This window comes from Artemia franciscana, chromosome 12, assembly GCF_032884065.1.
Source record: "Artemia franciscana chromosome 12, ASM3288406v1, whole genome shotgun sequence".
NCBI lineage: Eukaryota > Metazoa > Arthropoda > Branchiopoda > Anostraca > Artemiidae > Artemia > Artemia franciscana.
The window spans coordinates 40,827,359-40,846,589 of NC_088874.1; the positions used below are offsets into that span (position 1 = coordinate 40,827,359).

General features: G+C 34.4%; 1 protein-coding gene across 2 annotated transcripts in view; it reads left to right on the plus strand.

Moving 5' to 3' along the window:
• Nucleotides 1-17,897: 17,897 nt before the first annotated feature.
• The window catches only part of LOC136034132 (RIMS-binding protein 2-like), a 317,880-nt gene continuing 316,546 nt past the window's right edge, over nucleotides 17,898-19,231 (plus strand). The window contains exon 1 of one of the 2 annotated variants that reach the window (XM_065715293.1): nucleotides 17,898-17,997. The gene's annotated coding sequence lies outside the window, so the exon portion shown is untranslated. Of the gene's footprint in view, nucleotides 17,998-18,032; nucleotides 18,164-19,231 lie in introns of those variants that run through there. The other variant, XM_065715294.1, reaches the window with a different exon arrangement.

The window sequence follows — 19,231 nt, forward strand, 5'->3', positions numbered from 1 at the left end:
GTTCCAGGGACTTACTGTAGTAACCGAATGGTTACTAGACCCGTTCATAGCGGGAAAATGGTTACTGCCCAACCCACTGGGAACGAGAATAGTTACTGCCGGCAGCAACCGCAGTAAGTGATTTTCTTACCGTGCTCAAAAGAATGGTTAGCGCAGTAAGTACATAATTCACCTTCTTCAACAAAAATCTCATTCAACAAAAAATAAATATGGACAAGAATGAAGTAATGGAATATGAAGTTATTTGCTTGGAAGAAGGTGGGACAGTGATTTTGCAAAAGAAAGAGGGATCTGAGTCAGGTTAGTAAATCACCATATTTTGGGATCAACATTAAAGGACACCCTGAGTAGTAGGCTATCTATTAGCAAGTAGGTTAAATCAATGAAAAACTTATTATTTAATTTAAAGATTTCTATGTTTTCTGGCATATCCAGGCATAATTATTACCTTAAATTGCCATTTGGAATCATTCTAAGGATTGACTTCTTCCAGGTAACATTGAGGCTCCATTAAATTGCCACATGGTAGCATTTTAAGCATTAACTCCTTTTAGGCTCTGTAAACAGGCCTAGGTGAAGTATTACAGATAAGTTGAGGATTTATGGGCTGCCAAATCATTATTCTGAGACTGTCTTTAATCCTATTGAAGAAGTAGGCTAGGGTAGACTATTCAGAGTCTATTCCAAAGGATGGTAATTTTATCCAGTAAAATTCTAGTTGATTGACTTCTTGCTATCACTGAAATGGGTTAGGTTAGGAAAATGAAACTTTCAGGGATGGGTCTACAGGCTAAAGTATGTCCTGGGAAGGTATTTCAAAGTACACATCTCTACTCATTCTTGCTCTAGAGGGCCTTGATCTTTGATGACCTTCAAAATATTTATAGCTGAAGTTACATGTTTCCAATTGATTCTGCCAATCTATCCCTCAACCTTTAACTCCCTGTTAATTGAAGCAACTGAAACAAAGCAAGAATGGGGGAAAAGGTAACAGGTGACAGAATACATTGGAACTACATAATTTTGGCTATATATTTGCACATTAGGCAGGTTGGAGGTAAATTATAGTATAGAGATGCATGCTTTTCCCTTTGGTATGTAGGCTAAGTAGAAGGTCACTTGTACCTGATACTGTCCGTGTTGTTTTTAGTTGGATGGGAAACATCCAAAGAAAGTTTCCTTTGAAAAGGAAAGGTGAGAATGCCCAAAAGTGAGATTGAATTTGTCAAAGCTTGGAGGTTTGCCCCTTCAGTCTGTTTAAAGGAAAATGGATTCATAATTGAAGCTTTGTTCATTTCAATCTTAAGGGTGACCTATATTTGTGACAATTCATTAAATGGTTGTAAAGGGGTACTTTTATTTATTCATTTGTCTTCTTTGTTTTCTAACAGTTTTTTTAATCTTTAAATTGATATCCATTTCTTACAAATTTTTATTGATACCAGAGGTTCATTTGCAAGTTTTCACCTACTTTGTAATCCCTGGTCTCACAATTACATTTAAATTTACTGAAGCTAGGAAACATAGAGCTACTATCTATTTAAAGAAAATCAATGGATATAAGTAGGTTTTATTGTATTTAAGCCCTAGGGCCATGGCAATTAAAGACAAATTAAAGAAGATTAACTTTAAAATACTGGACATTAAATAAGCATGATAGTCACAAAGAAAAACAAATAACAAAATTATACTTCTGTGTTCAGTTGCCAACCTGAGCAACAGTCATAAATTTTTTAAATCTTGCAGAACATTCACCCCAATTACATTCACAAGCTATCTCTCATGACCCACACTCTTGTCCATACATCCACATTTCAGGGAATAGAAGGACCATCATACTGGTATTCTTCATTTTTACTTATATTTAATGGGTTTGAAAGAAAGTTTCTATGGCTAAGTCAGTAGGCCAGTAAAGGACCTGGTGGTCTTTTAGCCAGGTAGTGCAATAGGAAGCTAGGGACCAGCCAGCCTATGCTCTTGCATGCCCTTCCTTCTTACTGTCCCTAGATTTCCATCTGTACTCATTTAAAGTTAGGCCAATTCTAGCTGAGGTTAGTCATATCACCAACCCCTATCCAAAACAAAATAAACTGACAATGCCAGGAATTAAACCTGTACCCCTTGGACAAAGCATTCCAGCCCAGAGTGCCTACCACTTAGCAAGGAAAACAAATTTGACCAGAGAACAATAATTATTTTTAAAAAATTAGAATATTGAAAAAAAACTTGCTATAGTTGTCCCACTACTATCCTGTAAATGCTATAGCCCCATTTTATTTAGACAAATCAATTTAAGACAGGTATCAACAAAACTCCATCAGGGATTGTATATGCTTAAGATACAATCAAGCTATTTGAATGCTTAGTTATGTGATATTCTAGTCTTCAAATAATAAAAAAAAAAGAGAAAAAGTATATGATCTATTTATTTTTCACTAGCTCATTTGAGCAAAATCATTTGTGACAGCCAAATGCCCATTGTTGGCTTAGAACCTCTCTAAATGCTCTGAAACAGAAGGAATAAAAAAATTATACTAATCAGCATTAAACTGTCCCTTAAATTTAAACACGTGCATTTAATTAGAAAATGACGCTACTGCTAGTCAGCTTACTGTGCCGTTCCCACTGGCTCTACCGCAGTTAGAAATGGGCAGTTACCGCGCAGTTACTGCAGTTACTAAAAAACCGTTAGCTGGAACAGAGCCCTAAAGTAAAAGAGAGCTCCTTCTTCTAGTAAAGCTCTCTTCGATTGCAGCATCGGCAACGTTCTAATCTAGCTAGTCCGTCGACAGAACAGACTTAACGTGTTTTATTATCTGGGGGTACTTAAGTACATGTAGTTAAATAAAATTCAAAGGACTTGAATAGACCTTTTCAGGAGTATATTCATAATATACTTAAAAAAATTCTGAGCATAAATCGATACCTAGGTATGATTTACATTATCCCAACGCTTTTTAAATCGTCCAGAATTTTATAACGAACCTGTGTGTAAAATAGAAGTTCAGTCACATATTTCCTGCATGTAAAGTAAAAGACGTTTCTCTTATATAAAATGCTAAGAGAATACTGTGGACGCAAATAACTTACGTTTCTACGTTTAATCAGGGTTCCGAACTTGCACGCTTTACGTATGCAATACGCATTTTATCTGATTGCACTCTTTACCTCAACGGACCAGGATTGCACTCATCCCCTCCGTTGATCAGGTTTGTATTCTTTTTACCAATTATTAGCTCTTTGCACTCATTTACTAAATAATGATAGAAAAATTATTAGCGAAATGAAAAACTTCAAATTAAATTATTTCAGTGCAATAGATACAGTAGTTAACTGGTATGATCTTTGCTATCTTTGCCAGTGTTGTCCCGCAGTCGTCTTTTCAGTATTTTCAATCCTTTAAGATGAAGTAAATCAAAGGCAATTTAAGAAATGAAAGCGCTGAAATTCAGATTTAATAAAAAGTATTCGAAAGCTTCTTGGCAAAACCATTTTTTGGAGATATATTTTTTGGCTGAAGTGATATCAAAGGCATACCCTAGTCATAAAAAGAAATATATACAGATTGATCTGTCCAGAGGGAGAGGGCTGGAGCAGGAGTATGTATCCCATCCCTGAATTTGAACATCTATTCTCATCTTCTATTTTGTCTGCTGAATTAGGTGCCATTTGCTTGGCCCTAGATGCATTTATAAGTTATAACATAGAATCGGAAAATGTACTCTGGCTCTCTGACTCCAAATCAGCATTACTATTGCTCCAAAATATTAATGGAATTGCCAATGACAAGGATTTATATAATATTAAAATACAGCTTCTCAATCTTAAGACTATAGGCAACCAGATTTATTTCCAACATGTTCCAAGTCATAAAGGCATCAAATATAATGATATGCTTATTCTGTAGCAGCAAAAGCTTCCAGGTTAATCTTTAGTCCTTCTTTTGACCTCAATTCACGAGATATTATCAGGCAAAGTTCCAATGCTAATCACAGTAAATTAAGTTTATCCCCATTTCAAACTAAATTAAATACTGCGTTATATTAACAGCTGAAATCAGGTACCCTACTTCTAAATAGCATCTTATTTAATTGGAAGCTACATCATTCCCCTTTATGCTGACTCTGCTTCTCAACAGATGAAACAATTCAGCATGTATTATTTGATTGCCAGGCTCTGAGTGAGGAAACTATTTCTCTAAAGCGTTTCTGCTCTTTCGCTAAGATTCCAAATACTTATACAGCAATCCTGATTTCAAACCTGTCTTGGGATATTAATCGTGATATATTTAAGGCATATATTGATATCTTAAAGAAGATAAATATTGTTTAGTTATTATTAAAGCATGAAATAGTCAATTTAAAAGGAGATGATTTAAGTATAGATTTTGATTGTGCAGAAGAGAGCGGGAGTGAGTAGGAAGAGCCGTATTGGTACCGGCCGGCCTAGTGGCCTTAAAGTGCTGGGGATGGGTAGCTCAGGTACCCGCACTTCCCAAAATCAATAATAGTGCATTATTGTATATAATGGTGTGTACTCAATGTTTGCTGACTGGAGGAGAATAGTGCATCCAATGGCTAGCTTTTCTGATGAAGGAGTCAAAGAGGTGAAAGAACTTGATGATAGTCTATATACCTCTCTGTAATTTTTGGAACTGGAAAGCTTCTTGGCAAAACCATTCTTTGGAGATATAACTAGAAATTTGGTTTATGAAATTATGTGTAATTATTGATGGGTTTTGACTTCTCCTCGATCAACATTGAAAACAAACATTGAAACGAAATGCTATGTCATATGTATCATTGAATATTTTTCGAAACTATTGATGTCATTTTGACTCTGTGGCAAACTTAATTTTGCAGTTCTATGTTGTTGGGATATACTACTTAGAAAGACTCTTTTTCTGATTCACATGGTCTAACATATCCCTTTATCAAAACTTTTGTCTTATTCGCATTTATTCATGTTCATCAGTATACTCAAAGCCAAGCAATACATTCACCGAACAAGCAGCTATCCACTTATTGGGATTGTACACAGAAAACTAGTCAATTTTTTTAAAAATTGGAAATAAATTGACAAGAAAAAGAAAAAAGGAGAGGAGGAAGAAGAATTATTTTGTGTGAGCAAGAATATCTTCACCATTTGTTTTTTTTGTTGTTGTTTCTGCTATGGTACAGTACTTGGCTTGACCACAGTGAAGTCAGCTAAAGCTAACATTCCCTTCGAAGCATTTGGACCATTTGAAGATAAAACTTTATTTAAATATAAGATGAAGTCAAGTATATTTCAATTAAAGGTCCAACCGATCAAAATTAGCACATAGAAATTTCCTGCACAGCATTTGGTTTTAGCTATAAAGAGAACAAGAATCATTATCTAACTCATTACTTAAACGTTTTGAGGTTAGAAAAATGGTAAAAAAATATGTTTAATAATTCAAAGGATAGCCAATAATTATTTGTAAATAACGTAAGAATGGTCAGAGCTGTGAGAGGGGCTTCGTAAATTTTTCGAATTACATTCTTTATTAGCAAAAATCCCTCTTTTTTAGCCTGGATTTTCAATTTTTTTAGACGTCGGGCGTTAGCAACCCTGCGTTTAATTGTTATTTTAACTAGCTTCGAGGCAGGATTTGAAAGTTCGTATAATATTTTAGTATACTTTTAGTTCTTGTGAACCCGATTTATTCTTTGAGTGTTTTTAATATATTTATGTTACTATATGACGACTATTTTCATCATTGATCTTGCAAATTCTTTGAATCTTTCTTTATGGTCACGTTTAATTTTTTCTTATGGAACAGCACTCAATAGAGGTAGTTGCAATGAGGCCAAATACTTCTGTGGGAGAAAACTAACCAACAACTAAAACGGAAGGAGATAAAAATTTACTTCAAGCGTATTGGGGTAGATCTCTTTCATGTGAGATAGAAAAAAATTTCAACGCAAAAATCAAAAACGAAAAAGTCTAAAATGTGCTTTGACATCTATATAATTTGTTTTATTAATTAGAATTACTCGTCGAATATTATTTAATACGCAAATCAATTATTGCACTTATTCTGTGGATAAGCGCAATTATTGATTTGCTTCCATTAAAGACCATTTAGAAAACGCACTTAATTTGACGCAAGTAATTTGAAAATTTGAAAAATGGGCAATAATTTAAAGCACTTTCTACTGACCAATAAGATTCAGAATTATCAGTGGCATTAAGAAGTTCGTAAAAAAACCGTTTGCAAAGCTAAACTGTCAAGTGGCAACTGTAGAACAACACAATATTTAAATATCACCCACGACCAGTAAAACTTGAATTTTTCTTCTAGTAAACTCGTCAGAAATACCCTTTCACAAACTTTTGAAAAAACTTCTTCTTCTTTGAATGCCAAGCCTTCTGTAGTCCACTTCGGTCTCCTTTTGGCTTCTTGATGATTTTCAATCTGCAGGTGATGATTGGGTCAGGAATAAATCTTGCAACCATCTCTGCGATCTACTGGCAGATATTATTATGTCTTAGCAAATCAAATATACTTTTGTATAGATGACTTTCATTGTTAGCTGGTAGGCTTCAGAGCAGCAACACGTTGATGGCACGCTGGAGGTTTGCCTCACTGAGTATTTTCCTGATGTTGATTACTTCCTGCTGGGGACATTTGAAAATCAGGTGGTTCAAGGATTCTGGAATAGAGTTGCAAAGCCTGTAATATGAATCGGATTGTTTATGCCAAACAAAGTCAAAGAGTTTTCTTTGAGAAAACTCAAACAAAAGTTGAAAACTCAAACAAAACTCAAACTTTGTTTGAAAGCTCAAACAAAGTCAAACAAAAGTCAAAGTCAAAGTTTTCTCAAGGTCAAAGAGTTGCTTTTTATTCTATAATAAAGAACGTTACCTGCCCTTGATGGAAATAAGGATTGAATGGGTATTTTGTTTTTAAAGGAACTCTTCTTCTGAGTATGTCTCTGAAGGTCTGAGCCTTCAAATTGGGGTTGATTGGATTATACAAGAAGCTACTACCTAGCTGCTCTCCTACATCATTTTGCTTGAACCCCTGGTGGCTGGGGATATGCTGAAAATTGACTTCAATAAGGTTATTTTGGAGCTTGATTAATTGATCTCTGATTGTCCTAAGGTCTGTACGCATGGCACCTCAATGGATATTTTCAATGAGCTGAAGGGCACCTTTGGAGTCTGAGAGCAATACCACTCTTTTGGAAGCCAGTGGATTAATATTAATGACCTTTAAAGCCTCTTTAATTGCCGATAGCTCTGCCGTAAGGATGGAGGTATTATCAACAAGTCTGATTTTTAAATTCAGCAAAAAACTTGGGGTAACAGATGCAGAGACGCATTTGCAGCCTTTAACTGAACAGTCAGTGTAAGTTTGGAGATAATCTGAATCCAAAAGGGTCATTTTCTCATGAAAAAACGCCTGAACTTGGATTGGTAGGTAATTTGTCTTTTGCAAGGGTGTTAACTCTAGTGAAAACATTTTGAGGTGACATTTGCCGTCCTGGGGGACAAGAAAATGACTGAAACAGGGTGAGTCAAGTTTCCAAGATGAGACAATCTCGTTAAATGTTTTCCACGACCTTATAGATGGCAAATTATGCGAAATACCGTCTTTGGTAAAAGTGAGCTTAAAAATATCGTACTCGTGACCTGTAGCCTGTATCTTGCTGTAATATTGGATGATCAGCATATCCATCTTTCTAAAATAGAGGGCAGACCGGTTAACTGTTTCACTTTGTTAGAGGGTTACTGAGCATGAAACCCTAGGGCAATTTTGCGAGCCATATTTTGGATTATTTCTAATTTGGCAAGATTAGTCCTACTACATCCTCCATATGATTCAATAGCATGCTCAGTCTTTGAACAAATAAATCTTTTGTAAAAATCATTTTTTGGGAATTGGCCCAATTTGACCCCACCGGGTGCTTAAGGATGAGTAACCTTTGCATGCATAAATTTCTTACATAGTTGATTTGATTTTGCCAAGGCAGTCTTGGATGGAGGTATACTCCTATAAATTTAGGTGCTACAGTATATTCTACTTCCAAATTGTTGACGAATAATTTTAGTAGTATGGCGGACTGTTTGTTGTGTAATTTGATTGCATTCGTCTTAGACTTGGAGATAGGTAGGGAAAATGCAGCAAAAAAAGCTGCTAGCCACTCTAATACGAAGTTATATTATTGGGAATAATATTTATATCTCTACCCGCGACCAAAGAACTAAGTCGTCTACAAATTCAAGCTTATTCAAAACTTCGAAATGTATATTAATTTCTTAAGAAAAGGCGCAATTTTCTGTAACCTAGAATACGAAAATACGAAAATATGAAAATAACAATAGAATATCTGTAATTCAATAATATGTCTAGTACCCTTTAAAAATGACAGTTTCAAAAACAATCAACTTCCTGTGCTCTTCTTGTTGCCCTCTTAAAAACGACTTATGCCCTCTTCTTATGACCTTTATCTGTGTAAGGGTAAGTTTTGTTGTATTAAAAAAAACACAGCCCCAGACGTCAGAAGACCATGCCATCTATTTTGGATTCCCCTTCTTAGCTTTTTCAACACTTCACAGCATTGATAGTCGTACCCCATTCTGTGAAATCCACGAGTAAGATGCAACAGGCATCATGAAAAACCGTAGATTTTCAGAATTGTTTTAAGATTATTTAACCATTCTAGTTACCAAGTTTACATTGTAAACTGGGCTATGGAATTAACATGAATTTTAATGAATTAATTTCATGGAGAAATTAACATGAGTAGGGGTAAAGAACCCTATTCCTTCCCATTAATTTATTTCTTACTGAAGAAAATACAAATAAATGAGCATTGTCAACTTGATGTATATGTGCTGATTTTTATTCCTTAAAATGTTAATAATATTTGATTTATTAAAGTTTTAAATGTAAAAACGTTTAAAAATTACTTTTTTCAGTAAAGTGCAAATTATGTTCTGGCCTTGGGAAGGAATAGGGTTTTTGTGCCCTACTCATGTTTTTTCCTGCTCTTTTCTCTTAGATAAGGCTTAACAGGTATTCTTTGGCTTGCATGGAAAAGTGATATCTCCCCACTATATTGACTTGTCTTTTTTCTGACTTTCGCAAAGGCACCCAATCTTATCTCCATTAAAAATTTTTTTCAAAAATTCTTCTCCATCAGTGTCATATCGAAAAGAAAAGTTTTAAAAACAAAACAGGTAAAACGTTGAGGAATTTATTTAAGATAATGAACCTTTTGAAATGAGTATTATGGCCTTGTGTAGAAAAAGACTTATTTTTGGCAAAGAACTTATAGAACTCAAATGAGACTTACAATAAAATATGGTTACTGTGATTAAATTAAAGATTAAAACAATCCCAGAATCATTACTTCAAGGAACTTCAACGAGGCTTGAAGTGAAAACAGTAAATATGGGTGAAGAGGTGATGTTAGGTAAGCAATAATTCAATCGAGCGTATAGCTTCTCTTGCCAAGGTAGTATCAAATAGTTCGTGGTAACGAACTGTAGTAGGGAGCGACCCGGATCAATAGTAACCAAAACTCTAAAAAAACGGATTCCAATTTTGATACCAATAGTTACATCAAAAGAGTTGCATTTTAATGCTGATTTTAAATATATAAGTTTAATCAAGTTTAGTCCTGCCCATCAAAAGTTACGAGCCTGAGAAAATTTGCCCTATTTTAGAAAATAGGGGGAAACACTAAAAGTCATAGAATCTTAACGACAATCACACCATGAGATTCAGCGTATCAGAGAAACATACTGTAGAAGTTCCAAGCTCCTATTTACAAAAATGTGGAATTTTGTATTTTTTTTTGCCAGAAGACAAATCACGGATGCGTGTTTATTTGTTTGTTTGGTTTTTTTTCTCTTTCCCAGGGGTGATCGTATCGACCCAATGGTCCTAGAATTTTGCGAGAGGGATCATTACAACGGAAATGAAAAGTTCTAGTGCCCTTTTTAAGTGACCAAAAAATTGGAGGGCATCTAGGCCCCCTCCCACGCTCATTTTTTCCCAAAGTCGTCGGATCAAAATTCTGAGACAGCCATTTTATTCATCATAGTCGAAAAATCTTATAACTATGTCTTTGGGGACGACTTACTCCCCCACAGTCCCCGTGGGAGGGGCTGTAAGTTACAAACTTTGACCAATGTTTGCAGACTGTAATGGTTATTGGGAAGTGTACAGACGTTTTCGGGGGGATTTTTTGGTTGGGAGGAGGGGTTGGGAAGAGGGGGTTATGTGGGGGAAACTTTCCATGGAGGAATTTGTCATGGGGGAAGAAGATTTCCATGAAGGGGGCGCAGCATTTTCTAGAATTATTAAAAAAAAACAATGAAAAAATAATTATGAAAAAGTTTTTTCAAATGAAAGTAATGAGCAGCATCAAAACTTAAAACGAATAGAAATTATTACGAATATAAGGGGTTCACCTCCTCCTAATACCTCACTCTTTACGCTAAAGTATTTTTAGTAATTTCAACTATTTATTCTACGGCCTTTGTGATTCAGGGAAAAAAAAATTAAGCTTTGGTGTAAAGAGCGAGGTATTGACGAGTGGGCAAACCCTCTCATATACGTAATAAAAACATGAGAATATTGAAGTTTGTTACGTAAGCTAATTCGTAAGTTACGTATATCTTTTACTAATGAAAACGTTCGTAAAAAATTAAAAGTTCTAGTTGTCTTTTAAGTACCCAAAAAATTGGAGGGTAACTGGGCCTCCTCCCCCCTCCATTTTCTCTAAATAATTCGATCAAAACTATGGGAAAGCCAATTAGCCAAATAAATAAATATGCAAATTTCGCTTTAATTATTCATCTGCGGAGAGACGAAATCAAAACATGGATTAACTAAAAACATTCAGAAATTAAATAAAAAAAAAAAGTTTTTTTCAACTGAAAGCAAGGAGCGACATTAAAACTTAAAACGAGCAGAAATTACCACGTATATGAAAGGGGCTGTTCCCTCTTCAACGCCCTGCTCTTTATGCTAAAGTTTCTACTGTTTAAAAAAAGTAGAGTTGAGAGAAAGAGTTAAACTTTAGCGTAAAGAGCAGAGCGTTGAAGAGGGAACAGTCCCTTTCATATACGTGGTAATTTCTGCTCGTTTTGAGTTTTCATGTCGCTCCTTATTTTCAGTTAAAAAAAACTTTTTTATTTATTTAATTATCAGTAAGAATGGCAGATTCAGGGAAGGGGTAAACAGGAGAAAAATAATCCTTCGATTAATGTTGAAAAAGGAAGGAACTACTGTGACAAGAGGTAAGTTACAACGTTGTCTGATTTGCGTAAGTGATATTGGTCTTTACATTGTTCTTAAAAACTTTTTGTAAAAAAAAGTTGGCGTCCAAGCAAATGGAAACTAAAAAGAATTAGACCTCCGGTTCAAGAAATCCTGAGCCCCTTAGGGTTTCACTTCTTTTCCCGGCTGTAGGTTTAAAAAAAGGTGAGGTGCGCGAACTCCGTCCCGTTTCATACTTTAATTGCACCTAGAAAAACATGTCTTAAAGTTTATTACTAACAGCACCATCTATTTCACATCAGTTATGATATAAGAAATGTTTGATAATTAGGATATATAATTGGTAATGGCTAATATAATTCGTATGGCTGTAATAATGTAAAAGGTAAAGATAATATTGGTTTGAAAATTTCACTCCTGGACCGGCTGTAGTTAATTTGTCCTCTAGAATGCTTGAACCATTGGAAATTCAAACTCTCGAAAAAGGTCCAAAATTCTCTTTTCTTCCGAAACAAGTTCCTGTGGCGGATTTGATTTCCTCTCTAGAGTCTTCTTTGCACAAATTTTATTCATCTATTTCCAACCCAGACGAAGTTAGGGCTTGTCTTACTGATACATTTTACAATAATAAAAAAAAGGCTAATCCTCCCGCCAATATAAAACCAGATAATTTGCATGACCTAAGAATTCTATCCAATCTCCGCAAAGATCCGTCCATTATTATAACTAAAGTAGATAAAAGCAATTCTTTGGTTGTCATGGATACGAAAGATTACGACACAAAAATTTATGCACATCTAAATGACAAAACCAAATATAAAACTATAACCCACGATCATACTGATCAGTTTGCTAACAAAATTATAAAAGAATTCAAAGATCTAAAACAAAATGGTAAAATGACTCCACAATTATATAATAAATTTTTCCCCCAAGGCAGCTTTTGTCCAAAATTTTATGGGCTACCAAAATTACATAATCAAGGCATTCCTTTAAGACCAATTGTACCTCCAACATTGGAAAATGGTTAAGTACAGCCTTCAAACCTTTGCTTTATTCTCAAAAATCTTATACATGTAATTCGGTTGATTTAGTTGAAAAACTCAAAAACGTAATTATTTCAGAAAATACAATTACCAGTAGCTTTGACATTGTATCCATGTATACAAATATCAATGTAGCAGAATCCAAGAACTTATTAGAAAATAAAACAAATGAAAATTATAACTCAACAGAAGTTTCAGCAACAGGATTAGATTGCGACGTTTGACCTTGGTTAAACTTTGTAACAAGGATTCAATGTATTTCCAATTCCGTAATTCTTTCTACCAACAAATAAATGGCCTACCAATGGGTGCGCCTCTTTCCGGGTTACTGGCGAATATTTATGTTGAGCATATTGAAAATTGGGCATTAAATTCATATTTTTTGAAACATATCTTATGGTGACGTTACATGGATAACGTAATTTCATTTTGGAACTATGGGGAAAATGAACTTACAGGTTTTTTAGATCACCTTAATACATATGATAGGAATTTACAGTTTACCATACAAATTGAATTGCAAATAAAATCTCATTCCTAGATGTTCTAATTATTCGTAACTTATATGAACTCAATTTTACTATTTACAGAAAACCAACACCAAACAATAGATACTTACATTTTGAATCAAAATACCCCCTGCAAGTTAAAAGAGGTGTCGTAATATCTCTCGTCGATCGTGCCCTAAACATTTGTTCTGATTCCTACACTACAGCTGAACTAGACTGTATCAGGGACATACTTTTTGGAAATGGGTATCCTCTTTTATTTATTAATAATACTATTAACCATAGAGTGAAAAGACACTCCCATAAAATCAATGATAATTTACTATGTGAGAATCCCGATAAGCCCCAAAACATAATTTACCTCCCATATATCCCAAAAATCACTAGAAATCTTTAAAAAGTATGCGCACAAAATAATGTGTATGTTGTATTTACCAATAATTTGAAAATCATAAATCTCCTAAATTCTGATAAAGATAAGACTCCAGTTACTCGCCAAAAAGGTGTCTATCAAATACCATGCGACTGTGGCAAACTCTATATAGGGAGAACCCACCAGAATTTCGAGAAACGCCTACAACAACATAAAGATGATATCACCAAAGCTCTGAATTCTAATATTACTTCTGTTTCTTTTGATTCTGCTTTATGCAGCCATGTTTTCGAAAATCCTAGGCACAAAATACTTTTTTAAGAAACCGCCATTATTAGCAATGATCTAGGTATAAGATTAATAATAATATTTCCTTAAATGGGGATTTAGGAGAATATTCACTGAATGCTCTATACACAAAATTAATTGAAAATGTCCTTACGAAATATTATAAAAAAAACCAATAGATATTAAACAGTTCGTGGTAACGAACTGTAGTAATGAGCGACCCGGCTCAATAGTAACCAAAACTCTAAAAATGGAGTTTTGATACCAATAGCTACATCGAAAGAATTGAATTTTAATGCTGATTTTAAATATAAAAGTTTCATCAAGTTTAGTCTTACACATCAAAAGTTACCTGAGAAAATTTGCCTTATTTTAGAAAATAGGGGGAAACACCCCCTAAAAGTCCTAAAATCTTAACGAAAATCACACCATCAGATTCAACGTATATGAGAACCCTATTGTAGAAGTTTCAAGCTCCTATCTACAATAATGTGGAATTTTGTATTTTTTGCCAGAAGGCAGATCACGGATGCGTGTTTGTTTGTTTGTTTTTTTTTTTTTTTCCCAGGGGTGATCGTATCGATCCAGTTGTCCTAGAATGTTGCGAGAGGGCTCATTCTAACGAAAATGAAAAGTTCTAGTGTCCTTTTTAAGTGACCAAAAAAATTGGAGGGCACCTAAGCCCCCTCCCACGCTAATTATTTTCCCAAAGTTAACGAATCAAAATTCTGAGATAGCCATTTTACTCAGCGTAGTCGAAAAATCTTATAACTATGTCTTTGGGGGCCACTTATTCCCCCAAAGTCCCCGTGGGAGGGGCTACAAGTTACAAACTTTGACCAGTGCTTACATATAGTAATAGTTATTGGGAAGTATACAGACGTTTTCAGGGGGATTTCTTGGTTGGGGGAGGGTTTGAGAGGAGGGGGTATGTTTTGGGATATATTTGGGGAAATTTCCATCGAGGAATTTGTCATGGGGAAGAGAATTTCCATGAAGGGAGCGCAGGACTTTCCAGCACTATTTAAAAAAAAACAATGAAAAAATAAATATGGAAAAGTTTTTTTCAACTGGAAGTAAGTAGCAGCATTAAAACTTAAAACGAATAGAAATTATTATGCATATGAGGGGCTCACCTCCTCCTCATACTTCGCTCTTTACGCTAAAATATTTTTAGTAATTTCAACTATTTATTCTACGGCTTTTTTTGATTCAGGGATCATTCTTAATGAATTGGGACAAATTTAAGCTTTAGTGTAAAGAGCGATGTACTGAGGAGGGGATGAACCCCCTCATATATGTACTAAAACATGAGAACACAAAAGTTTGTTACGTAAGATAATTTATAAGCTGCGTATATCTTTTACTAATAAAAACATTCGCAAAAAATTAAAAGTTGTAGTTTCCTTTTTAAGTCAAAAAATCGGAGGGCAACTAGGCTTCCTCCCCCACTCCTTTTTTTTATCAAAATCATTCGATCAAAACTATGAGAAAGCCATTTAGCAAAAAAAAAAAAATTATATGCAAATTTGGTTTTAATTATTCCTATGCGGAGAGCCAAAATCAAAACATCCATTGATTCACGTTCAGAAATTAAATAAAAAAAAAGTTTTTTTTAACTGAAAGTAAGGAGCGACATTAAAACTTAGAACGAACAAAAATTACCTCGAATATGAAAGGAGCTGCTTCCTCATCAACGTCCCTCTCTTTACGCTAAAGTTTTTTACTGTTTTAAAAAGTAGAGTTGAGAGAAAAAGCCAAACATTTGTGACAGGTCCTGTGTTAATTAAATAAAAAAACAAGTTTTTTTAACTGAAAGTAAGGAGCGATATTAAAACTTAAAACGAACAGAAATTACTTCGTATATGAAAGGGGATGCTTCCTCATCAACGTCCCGCTCTTTACGCTAAAGTTTTTTACTGTTTTAAAAAGTAGAGTTGAGAGAAAAAGCCAAACTTTAGCGTAAAGAGCGGGACGTTGATGAGGAAGCATCCCCTTTCATATACGGAGTAATTTCTGTTCGTTTTAAGTTTTAATGTCGCTCCTCACTTTCAGTTAAAAAAACTTGTTTTTTTATTTAATTAACACAGGACCTGTCACAAATAGACCTATAAGATCAGCAGCAAAAAAAGCTAGGCTGGCATTAAAAACGCGTTTATAAATAATTTTCTTTCATTCCAATGAATTGCCTTGTTTCATAACAATTTATTTATCAGTCCAGGTTGAACTTCGCTGAGGTAAACTTCGCTGGGACTGTTTTGAAAAACTGTTCATTTTAGTTTTATTGATTTTATTCTCTTGTAAGTTGTTTTTTCTTATTTGTGTTGCTGAGGACGGCCCTTGGACATAGGGCCGAAATATTCATTCTAATTTGTTTCCCACTGTCTTAAAAAATTCCCTATTGTTCTTCTTGTTTTTGGTGTTTACCTTGGAAGCATCATTAAATCTGATTAGGGTCTTGCCTGATTAGAGCCCCCCCGCCCACCTCTGGCTCCAAACCAGCCCTGGAAAAAACAAAGTTTGATTAGAAGCTGAAAAAAAAACTAGGTAACTAGAACGACTAGAAGTTTGGTAACTAGAAGTTTTATACCAAACTTGCACGTAACCGGAAACTGGAAAGATAAGAAAATCGTGAGGGTTAACTTAATGAGTCACAAAAATATGCTTTGTGGTGAAAAACTTTACGTAATTTGCAAGTTCGTTGCAGAATATTTACAACTTTAATAAAAACAAGCATTGCTTTTTATTCTTCTTATAAAACAAATACAATTCTTTTGATGTCCTTCAGTTTTCTGAAAACTCGCTAAGAATTTCACAACAAACAGTTCTTAAAAGAGGTTTGGTATTTTCTTGGAAAGAGCTATTCCACCAGTTATTAGAATGAAAACAAAGGTCTTACATCCAATTTTGAAGGACATTTTAGCCCGAAAAAAAGTACAAAACAGGAAAAATTCAAGGGAACATTTTTCCTTACCAAGACCACAGATTTTTTCCTTTCTATCAAAGACCATAGGCTATTGTGAAACCTAATAGATAATCTGTGCTAAAACTATTAACTTGTCCCTTTGTCTTAAAACATTTTGTGGCAAATTTCAAATAGTCCCGCCACTTCGCGGGTCCCTCTCCCACTATTTATGGAATTCCGGCTTTTTCCCCTTTTAAAGTGTTGATTAGAAGTTGGCACTAGAAAATTCCGTATTTGCTAAAATTTAATCCAAACCCACCTTTTAGAAATCCTGGATAGGCCCTGCAATTAAGTCATAAGTCCCGCCCATTATTTGGGACAGTAGCGAGCCAACAAATTAGCCAGCTCATCCCCTATCATCGCTTTTTCAATCATGAATAATACAAATTCACACCATTATTTAAAGCTGCTCAAGCTGCTGAGAAATATACCCTTGCTCATTTACCACAGAGAAAATGCGAGGAGCTTTTTATACGAGTCGAGACCGCAAATATTTTTTAGGATGAGCCCACTGTAGAAATTTCTCTACAGTAGGTATCGGATAGTTATATTATAGTTGTAGAATATAGTTGTATTCGCTTTTATATATAGTTATAGTAATGTAATAACTATATATATATATATATATATATATATATATATATATATATATATATATATATATATATATATATATATATATATATATATATATATATATATATATATATATATATATATATATATATATATATATATATATACTGTAAAATATATAAATAACTATAAATATATAAAGGTAAATATATATAACTAGAATATAGTTATAGTTGTAGAACATAGTTATAGAATAGTTATAGTAGGTATCGAATATCACCTAACACTAGGAGAATGTGAATAGCCTCGTCACATCAACGGGTTAAGGATAACAGGCTCTTTTTTCCTCATTACGGTGCACCTTGCTAGTCGTCGGGAATTGTCCTCCAGCACAATATTTTATGTACGAAATGTCTTCTGCCGGCATCTAATCGTGGCCAGTCATTTATCTGCTAGATGCCATTTTTTTCCCATAACCATTTCACATTTTTTATAAATAGGGGAATTACATTTTTAATTCTTTATCCTGTTACTGGGGCAAAATTAAATTCTTGGAAAAATTGGCAGTATCATCTGGTTTATGTTAGTCCTAGACCAAGTTTACCTTGGCTGGGATACCATATATTCCTATTTCTACCATCCTGGGTATTAAAATCCCCCTATAACAATACCATATTTCTACCTTGGACCCTGTCTATTTGTTCCGGTAACTGTAAACAATAGTTTTGCATACGAGTCTGCCCCAACAAAATTGTAGTCGGAGGCCTGTTCGAAATGCCTTAACTTTTAAGCCCCAAGATAAATAAATACTTTATAAGTTACTTTCATAATGGTTCAGCAGACGCATGCGTCAAAGCACACAAGAAGAGTGACTCAACTATTCTTAAATCTTATTTCCTTTTTACTTTTTGGATGAAATTTAGTTCATTTGAGGTCTATTGAGAGCATAACAAGATACATCTCAGTTTGCATAATTGGTAACTTAGTGTTTGTAATTGTAGAGGAAAGCTGTAAATAAATACAAATAAAGAAAAAAATGGCTCAACGTGGATAGTGCAATCATCCTTTTTTTCTCCTTGGATTTAGTGAGCGTTGCCAGTCAACTTTTTCAGTTTTATGCAAGGTTTGATGGTGACAGGCTAGGTTAGGGTGTTTTTTTTTAAATGTTGATACCACGAAAAAGTAAAACCACAATTTATCCTGGCTGTCTCAGTAGGTAGAATAGCAGGCCCCAAATCTTGGGGTTATTTGTTCGAGGTATGCGATAGGCTTTTTCAGGTGCTAAAAGCTTAAACATTGAAAATATAATTTTTTTTTGGGGGGGGGATAAAAGTTTCATTTGCGTATCCAAAAATCGATAATTTGGCTTTTTACACTGGCAAATGAATTAAAGACGTTAATTAAAGCGGAGGGGATCTTTCCTCTTATTAAATGAGGATTTCCAAAGTTAGAGTTTTCTTAAGCCTATCCCGTTCTTTGTCACAACTTGAGAATCAAGTTGAAGATTTCAGGGACATGTCTTTCGTGGGGAGAGAGGGTAAGATGACTTCAAAACCAGTGTTCTGAGGACGACAGAGCTATTATTCTCCTATCTACAAAATGGCCTGGAAGTCTATTCCATTAAAACAGCCATTATTATGTGGTTGTCAGGAATTTGGTAGTTTTTGGTTATCAGTAATTATGTAGTAGTTTTGTGCTTATATTAAATAAAAAAAACAAGTTTTTTCAACTGAAAGTAAGGAGCGACATTAAAACTTAAAACGAACAGAAATTACTTCGTATATGAAAGGGGCTGCTTCCTCATCAACGCCCCGCTCTTTACGCTAAAGTTTGTCTCTTTCTCTCAACTCTTCTTTTTAAAACAGTAAAAAACTTTAGCGTAAAGAGCGGGGCGTTGATGAGGAAGCAGCCCCTTTCATATACGAAGTAATTTCTGTTCGTTTTAAGTTTTAATGTTGCTCCTTACTTTCAGTTGAAAAAACTTGTTTTTTTTTTATTTAATTTCTGAACGATTTTGAATCAATGCATGTTTTGATTTTGGCTCTCTGCAGAGAAATAATTAAAACGAAATTTGTATATTTTTTTTTGGCTAAATGGCTTTCTCATAATTTTGATCGAATGATTTTGAGAAAAAAAGAGCGAGGGAGGAAGCCTAGTTGCCCTCCAATTTTTGGTTAATTAAAAAGGCAACTAGAACTTTTAATTTTTTAC